This window comes from Suricata suricatta, chromosome 3, assembly GCF_006229205.1.
Source record: "Suricata suricatta isolate VVHF042 chromosome 3, meerkat_22Aug2017_6uvM2_HiC, whole genome shotgun sequence".
NCBI lineage: Eukaryota > Metazoa > Chordata > Mammalia > Carnivora > Herpestidae > Suricata > Suricata suricatta.
This window is the reverse complement of record NC_043702.1, coordinates 112,178,043-112,187,298: the sequence shown is the minus strand read 5'-3', so window position 1 is coordinate 112,187,298 and position 9,256 is coordinate 112,178,043. Positions and strand designations below refer to the sequence as shown.

Below are 9,256 nucleotides of genomic sequence, written 5' to 3'. Positions count from 1 at the left end.
CAAGCATGTGCCATGTTGGATAAAGATGCATGGCTACTCCCCACCGCACTGTGAATTCCATGAAGGCAGAGCCTCAGGCTCATTCAGCTCTGGATGTATAATGCCTAATGTGGTGCTTGGCCCAAAGAAAAAACCTGGAACTTCTCATTGAGTAGAAGCAGGAAGAAGGCCAGGAAAGACGGAGCAGGATAAAATGGAACCAAGAACAATCTCAGGCCCCCTAAGGCCGACGATGGCCACTACCCAGTGATGTACAGGGACACTCAGAAGCAGTAAATGGTCTCATCCATGCCAACCAACCATAAATGGAAACCCCTGTGGCCAAAAGCAAAACATTTGAATTAAATCAGTTTTACCAAGAGCTCTGTTGTTTCATTTGAGTATCTCTTTAGCAGTTGCGTAGACTAGCATATATTTTATCAGAGACAGGAGCAATTAACACTGTAATAATAAAGTTGTCATAATAACCTTTTACCAATTTTTCATAACTTTCTAAAATTTCAGTGTTTTGGCTAGAGCTTTTCCCACTTGCTATCAGTCCAAAGGTAACTTTTTGAAGTTTGAGAAAAAAACTTTCACATTATTCCTAATTTGGTAAAAATTAAATTCTCATCATTTCCCCCTTACAATAATACACAAAATAGAAGTTAAATATAGAACCAAAGATCTCCCCAAAGGTGAAACAATAAGAATTTGGAGTTCAAGTTAGAAAATACTGATTATTTTTTCTAATCAAATAACATTAAAAAATTTTTTAATATTTTTATTTATTTTTGAGAGAGAGAGAGAGAGAGATTGACTGCATACATGGGGGAGGAACAGAGAGAGAGGGAGACACAGAATCATAAGCAGGTTCTAGGCTCTGAACTGTCATGGAGCCCGCACTTAGGAACTCATGACCTGAGCCAACTCAACCGACTGAGCCATCCAGGTGCCCCCAAAATAACTTTTTTTTATATAATGCTCCACGAATTTGTGTCTCATCCTTGTGCAAGGGTCATGCTAATCTTCTCTATATCGGTCCAATTTTAGTATATGTGCTGCCAAAGCAAGCACCAAAATAACATTTTTGATACAAGTTTTACTTTGCCTTTGTACATAAACATAATGATAATTTACCTTTCAATGACTCAAAGCTCCAGTGCTAAATTATGTTTTCCTTCAAGGAGGATATAATTTCATATTCAACCAGCACAGCAATTTCAGGCTTACCAATTAGGTCTGTAGAAGGAATTAACATCCTTCTAGTTATGATCCTTCTTGCCTGGCAGGAACTGCAGAATGAAATAGAAAGTCCTGTATAAAGGTTAGGGAGGCAATCCAGCAAAGTGGAGGAAACTGGATGTGAAATTCTGAAAGCACCATTAAAACTTGCTGTGTTTCACATTAATAATTAGTCTTCCTGCTTGGAGAGCAGATATTTTCCAACTTGGACTTTGCACTGATCAAAATCTGGAGTGTCATTTGCCTCTGAATCTTTGTTGGTGCTGACACCCCGTTTGCTCTTTTATAGCTGGCTCTACCCAACGGTAAAAGTAACCATTCGTAAAGTCAAATAATAGGAGTAGTTCTAGGGAGACCAGTAGCCAAACTGATCCGCCAAGCTGGCCCCCTCCCAGGAATAAAAATAATGCCAGGTCGCTGTAGTAGCTGTTATACTGGGTGACACTCAGGATTCCCAACTGCATGGCTGGTCAGGCGAGTTAAAGAATGTCTAGGACGAGAGCAATAATGGCTGCGGAATGGCCTGAATTAAGTTGGTACATTCAAAGTTGCCATAGAAACCCTCCCTGAATGTCCTCCCTTCTGCGGAACTGAGCTGATGTTTAAATGTGAACATCTTCTTACATTTCATGATATGTGAAATAGAAAGCAGATAAACATGGAAGACAGAAGACGTACTCAGAGGTCTGAAATACTTGAGAACGGAACACTATTCCCATACTAAGTTATCCTTTGAAACCAGTGCCTGGAGAAGGGGTGGTGCGGGTAGCGGCGGCTGGGAGCTGTTGAGGGCAGTCTTTATGCCTCTAGGTCCAATGCCGAGCTCTGAAAGGCACCGCTGAAACTCAGCTAACCCAGCTTGCACTTGCAGCCAAATGAAATGCAAAGTTGCCTTTCAATAGCAAACCTCCAGCAGGAAATGCCAGTTCGCATTCGTGAGAAGTTTCAGCCACTGTATTTCCACATTCGATTTTTACTGCTCACTGTCCACGAGAAAACATTTGGAGGCTTTTTAAAGCCGGTTGCATTATCAATTAATCTATAGTATGTTTTAAATAAATATTTCTAGTAAATGTAACAAAAACCCGCATTTGTACGGCTTGCACCTAAATTATCATCATCATTGCGAAGCAGATGCGGAACGCAGAGACGAGGCGAACAATCGGGACTGTAATTTGCTCAGTAACATTGTTTTAGATCTAATTAGTGCTTACGCAGATCCTTTACAAAAATGTGAAAACTGCACCAGGATGTAATTGTTTAATGAATTTAGTGCAAAGCGCATCTGCATAAATTCCATTTTAGCTGGAAAAACTAAGTTCAACTGCTATTTGCTCCAGAGCCAAAACATTGTGAATCGTGCCCACAGTGCCTTAGCCTTGCTTTGCTGGCTTGGGTATTTCAAATAAATACTACAAAGTTAAAGCCTCCAGCTGCAGACCAACCCATCTGTAGATGTTTGTTATATTTGGCAGTATTGTAGAATGATTGTGCCTTCCTGCTGGAAAAAAAAAAAAAAAGCGGGGGGGGGGACAAAAAAGTCAGCAAAAACAAAAGTAAAAGTTTGGAATATGCATCACCCAACAAAAGCGGAGTTTTGAATCAGAGTCTAGTTTATGTAGTAGTGAATTTTAAGTACCTATTGGCATGGACCCCACCATGTAAACCCAATAATATCCTTCTCTGGTCTCCCCATATTTAATTTCTGACAAAATCACTGACGTTTGAATCGGACATAGGTTTGAATGAAATGGAATCTAAACTTTTCCTTTATATTTCAGGGAGGGTCCTAGTCACTTCTCTGGGATGCGTGTTTAAAGATCAACATTTGGGACTTGTCCGAGCAGAGAGGAGCTCGTCACGGAGGTTTACATGATTGTCTGGAAAGGCAGCAGCATCTCGTCGTGTTTGGTTTTTGTTTTTGTTTTTGTTTTGTGGGTTTGCCTTCTGCCTGTTGTGGCCACTAACGCGCTGAGCCATGCGCTCTGTCAGTGAACGACTCCTGTGCGCACGGGGCTGGGGTCTGGCCCGATGCACATGTCCGGGCCTGCGCTGGAGGAATTTTGTAAAATGACAAACTGCAAATCTCATTTGTCGTCATTCAGGTGAGCGCTCCAGTTTAGGCTCACCGTGGTTACTGGGGTGCAGCCGGCGCTCCGGGGGGCCGGGGAAGCGGGCGCCCCATCCCTGCGGCTCCTGGCCAGGCCCACTGGCACATCACCTGCAGTCCCACCCGTCCTGCGCAGCCGGGACCCTTTACTGTGTATGAGCAACCAGGCCAGGATTCTCCTCCGTCTCTTTTCCTGGAGAAACCGCAAGAGGAAGGGTAGTGGCATGAAGGGCCTCCCGGGGGCTGCTGGTGGTCTCGACCCCAACTGCTTCTCCCCTCCACCCGCTTCCTTCACCCGTTCCGTGTTCACACGCTTACCTGGTGGGGTGACCTGGGCCTCATCCCTCATTTCCTGGCCACCCTGCGCTTCTCAGCCTTTACCTACTGGGCGTGTGTGTCATCAGACTTGGCCCCCGGAGCGCCAATAGACAGCAACAGAGATCGCCTGGTGGCCAGCAAATTCTCCCTGGCCCTGCTGTGTGAAGGCAGCCCTCCCTACTCTCCTGATGATCCATTACTCATGCCAGGGTGGCGACTCCTTCCTCCAGCTTTCATGAGCAGAGCATGCGCCCGGGAGCTCATACACAGCCTCCATCGCTGATGTTGATGTGCTAGTGATACCAACCCTGGGCGGCCAATGATAAAGGCTGGTTGACATCCACTGGTGAAGCATCTTGTATTTGGGTGGGTAGGTGCCTCCCCCGTTGTAGCTGCTCTTTGGTGGGCATTTAAAAGGTGACACAAAGGTTTTCACTCATTGTGCCTACTCCCTTAGTTATAGCCATGGGCCTCTTCTGCCGAGTCCTTGATCCTGATATTTCCAGTTTGCTGCTTCCTGGCCCCTTTGCCTTTGCTCATGAGTTTCTGCATGGGCCACTTCTTTTTCCTCAAAAGTAGGTGATCAGGCACATAGTCCAGAGATCCTCACTGGAAGAGGATTTCCCCTTACCTCTTTCAAGGCTGCTCCTAGAAGGGGCACTGTTTATTCTTGACTTACACCCACAAGCTAATATAACTCTTCCATAAGCTAAGCTTGAACTTTTTCTTCCTTAATTGACCAATAAGGGAACTTGCAAGGATATAAGCGATCACAACAGATGAGAGCTGAGGAAGAAGAGCTTGTGGGATAGGAGTGGACGGGCCACCAGCTCATGGAGTTTCCTTGTGCCCACTTTTCCTGTTCATCCTGGACAGAGCATTTGTATCTTATGATGGATCACTCCTAGGACAGCCTGACCGTATGGCTTGGTGGGTTGAACAGAACCCAGATTATCATGGGCAGTTCTGGCCACATGGTCACTCAATGTCCCACGGTCAGCATTCCATCTCAACCAGGGCCCATCAGCATGCCAGGAGCTCTTTTTTTCAATGGTATATCATTATCTGCTGCAGATGGTGTGGCCTTGTTCCAGAACCTTAGGGGTCTACATTGTGACTGTCCTATTGGGCTTGCCATAAACTCCACATGGCATCTTTTCCCACCACAAATACTTCTGATAGCAGAGGGTCTGCTAGTCCTATAGTCCAAGAAACAAGGCTGCTTGTATCACAACAGACCAGACACAGAGCTCTTTCCAGATGTGGCCCCTACTCAAAGTTGCCAGTGCTACACGTTACTTAGTAAATGTGTCAAGGTAGCATTTCCAAGTGGTAAATGTGGCTTCCAGAACCCAAAGAGGCCCCAGTGGCGATGTGCTTCCTTCCTAGTGAAGAGAGGTGTGCAATGCAATAACTTGTCCTTTACTAACATGTCCACAGATATGATGAGCTCTTGAGTTTTTGTGGCCTCTGGAGCACATGTGTCATCGAGGTCTTCAATGACTTGTCATATCTTGTTCATGTGGACCTATTAACTTGCTGTCATCAAATTAGTGGACCAATGTGATGTTCTTTAAATGTCCAGACAATCCATGTTCCCTCTGGATTAAATTATCGCCAAGAACAAAAGAGTTAACAGGTATAGAGTTAACAGTGTAAATGTACACTGTTGTCCATTCCAGGTGAATGTAACTGCTTCTAGAACTGTCTTTTGATAAGAATGAAAAAGAATCAAGACTAGGTCAAACCATATGCCATATACCCCAGGTTGTGTTTCTCCAACAACAGCAACAAATCTGGAATAATAGTAGAAATTGGTTCTGTTGCTTGGTTGACTTTGCAGTAGTTTACATCCTCCAGAATCTGTTGGGTTTTCAGAGCCCAAGACTGATGGATCAAACAGGGTCTGTGGTTAGAACCACAACTCCCAGATACTTTAGCTCTTAATGGGTGACCCTAATCTTTTCTATTCTCCCTAGGGTACAATATTGTTTTCATTTAGTGTTTTCACTGTGGAGACGGAGTCAGTTTCAGAGTTCCCTGTTTGGACTTCTCTATTATAGTACTAATTGGTCCAGAAACTCACAAACTAAAGAAAACATGAGGTTCTGTCCATGACAAAATATGCCCATTCCAATTACACATATAGAGACTGAGGAAATGACCATTTGGTGAGTTCACGGACCCAGTGTCACTGTGAATCAGTCCATTTTGGGGTCTCCATTTATTACCTGGCCCACATATGTCCTATATCTAATAGAAGGAGCCTCATGATGTTTCAGATACTCAGTTATCAATGTACACGCAGACTCCATGGCTAATAATACTGGAAATATCAGGGTACCCCCCTTTCCCTGATATATGATTTCCTGACTAAAGGGCTGAAGGTCTCTTTGGGGAAAGATCGAGCAAACCATTGTTATATACAATTGCTGTGGTAATGCTAGGTCGTTTCTCCTCAGGACCTAGCTTCTCCTCTAGTCAGTGGACTCCCAGTCTGGAAGCTGGCCCTGGTATGGAAACTGGACAAGGCATCATGATGTTTTATTAGGATGACTGTCTTTGCCTCCTAACCACCCATCCCTTGATTATTTTGATGTATCGATCAAACAATACCCTCATTGGCTGCCCATTTATCTTGCTCCTAGAATGTCAAGCTCTGTGAACTACCACCACAGCTCTCTGAAGATAATCTTTTCCCTGTCTGTCATTGATGTTCAATTTAATAATTGTACTCACCTTGAGGCAGCTGGGTGGCTCCGTTGCTTAAGTGTGCATCTCTGGCTCAGGTCATGATCTCATGGTTTGTGGATTTGAGCTCCACATCAGGCTCTGCACTGACACCCAGGAGCCTGGAATCTGCTTTGGATTCTGTGTCTCCCTCTTTTTCTGTCCCTCTCCCACTTGTGCACTAGCGCTCTTTCTCTCTCTCTCTTCTCTCTCTCTCAAAAATAAATAAATAAACTTAAAAAAATAATTGTACTGACCTTGATTGTATTGGTTAAATCCACCACCTGGTCTGTATCATCCTTGCTATTAGGGAGCCTAGTTCTGTGACATTGCCTACTATCACAGTCGGTCTGCAGAGAATAGTCGATACTGAGTGTCTCAGGAAGGCCCGCCCATCATCGTGTTCCATGGTGCTTTTAAGGGGTGGGTAAATGACATAATTTTTTTAAAGTTTTTTATTTTAATCACCCAGTGCTCATCATGACAGGTATACTCCTTAATCCTAATCACCTAGTTCACCCATTCCCACCATTCAACTCCCCACTAGTTACCATCAGTTTGTTCTCTATAGTTAAGAGTCCGGTTTTTGGTGTGTCTTTCTCTCTGTCATTTTGCCCCATGCTTCTTTGTTTTGTTCCTTAAATTCCATATGTGAGTAAAATCAAATGGTATTTGCCTTGCTCTGACTGACTTATTTTACTTAGCCTTACACTCTCTAATTCCATTCATGTCATTGCAAAATGGTAAGATTTCATTCTTTTTTTTTATGGTTGAATGATCTTTTATTGTTTATGCAAACCATATCTTCTTTATCCATTCATTACTGAGTGGACACACTTGGGCTGCTTCCATATCCTGGCTACTGTAAATAATGCTGCGATAAACATAGGGGTGCAGGTATCTCTTTGAATTAGTTGTACTTATGTTTTTTGGGTTAATACCCAATAGTGCAGTTACTGGGTGATTGTAGGGTGGCTCTACTTTTTGAGGGACCTCCATAATGCTTTTACAGTGGCTGCAACATTTTACCTTCCCACCAAAAGTGCATAAGGGTTCCTTTTTCTCTCCATCATCACCAACACCAGCTGTTTCTTTTATTTTTTACTTTAGCTGTTCTTACAGGTGTGGGGCAATATCTAATTTAGTATTGATTTGCATTTACCTGATAATAAGTGATGGTGAGCATCTTTTCATATGTCTGTTGGCCATCCGGATATCTTCTTTGGAGAAAGGTCTATTTATATCTTCTACCCATTTTTAAATTGGATTATTTATTTTCTGAGTGTTAAGTTTTATAAGTTCTTTTTATATTTTGGATACTAATCCTTTACAGAATGTATCATTGTGAACATCTCCCTTTCTGTAGGTTGCCTTTTAGTTTTGTTGATGTTTCCTTACCTATACACAAGCTTTTTATTTGGATATAGTCTCAATAGTTTATTTTTGCTTCTGTTTCCCTTGCCTCAGGAGACATATTTAGAAAAAGTTGTTGTGGCTAATGTCAGAGAAATTACTGCCTGTGCTCTCTTCTAGGATTTTTATGGTTTTAGGTCTCACATTCAGATATTTATTCCTTCTTGAGTTTATTTTTTTGTATAGTGTAATAAAATGGTCTAATTGCATTCTTTTGCATGCAGCTGATCAGTTTTCCCACCATTGTTAAAGACAATATCTTTTTTCCCATTGGGATATTCTTTCCTGCTTTGTTAAAGATTAACTGACCATGAAATTTTGAGTTTATTTCTGGATTCTTGGTCTGTTACATTGATCTATGTATCTATTTTTATTCTAGTACCATTTCATTTTGATCAATCACTACAGCCTTGTAATAAAACTTAAAGTCCAGAATTGTGATGGCACCAGCTTTTCTTTTCTTTTTCAAGATTTCTCTGGCTTTTTGGGGTCTTTTGTGCCTCCATACAAATTTTAGGATTGTTTATTTTAGTTCGGTGAAAAATGCTCTTGGTACTTTGATAGGGATTGCATTAAATGTGTATATTGCTTTGGGTAGTATAGATATTTTAACAATATTTATTCTTCTAATCCATGAGCATGGAATGTCTTTTTATTTCTTTGTGTTGTCTTCAGTTTCTTTCAACAATGTTTCTATAGTTTTCTATAGTACAGATCTTTCACCTCTTTGGTTAAATTTATTCCTAAGTATTATTTTTGGTGCAATTGTAAATGGGATTGTTTTCTTAATTTCTCTTTCTGGTGTTTTATTATTGGTGTATAGAAATGCAACAGATTTCTGTATGTTGATTTTGTATCCTACAACTTTACTGAATTTATTGATCAGTTCTAGCAGTTTTTGGGTGGAGTCTTTCAAGTTTTTTTTTTTTTCTTCAAGTTTTCTGTATAGAGTACCATGTCATCTGCAAATAGTGAAGGTTTTACTTCTTCCTTACCAATAGATGCCCTTTATTTATTTTGGTTGTCTGGTTGTTGTGGCTAGGACTTCCAGTACTATGTTGAATAAAAGTGGTGAGAGTGGATATCCTTGTCTTGTTCGTGACTTTAGGAGAAAGGCTCTCAGTTTTTCCCTACTGAGGATGACATTAGCTGTGAGTTTTTCATATATGGACTTTATAACACTGAGGTATGTTTCTTCTAAACCTACTTTGTTGAGGTTTTTTTTAAATCATGAATCGTTGTTGTACTTTGTCAAATGCTTTTTTCTACATCTATTGAAAGGATCATATTGTTCTTCTCCCTTCTCTTATCTTATCTCTTATCCCTTATCTTATGTGATGTATCATGTTGATTAATTTGCAAATATTGAACTATACTTGCAACCCAAAAATACGTCCCACTTGATTGTGGTGAAAGATTTTTTTAACGTATTATTGGATTCAGCTTGCTAATATTTTGTTG

General features: G+C 41.5%; 1 non-coding gene across 1 annotated transcript; it reads right to left on the bottom strand.

Moving 5' to 3' along the window:
- Positions 1 to 949: 949 nt before the first annotated feature.
- LOC115288765 lies at positions 950 to 1,056 on the bottom strand. Its single transcript, XR_003907169.1, has one exon. It is a non-coding gene; the product is annotated as a U6 spliceosomal RNA (small nuclear RNA).
- Positions 1,057 to 9,256: the final 8,200 nt, after the last annotated feature.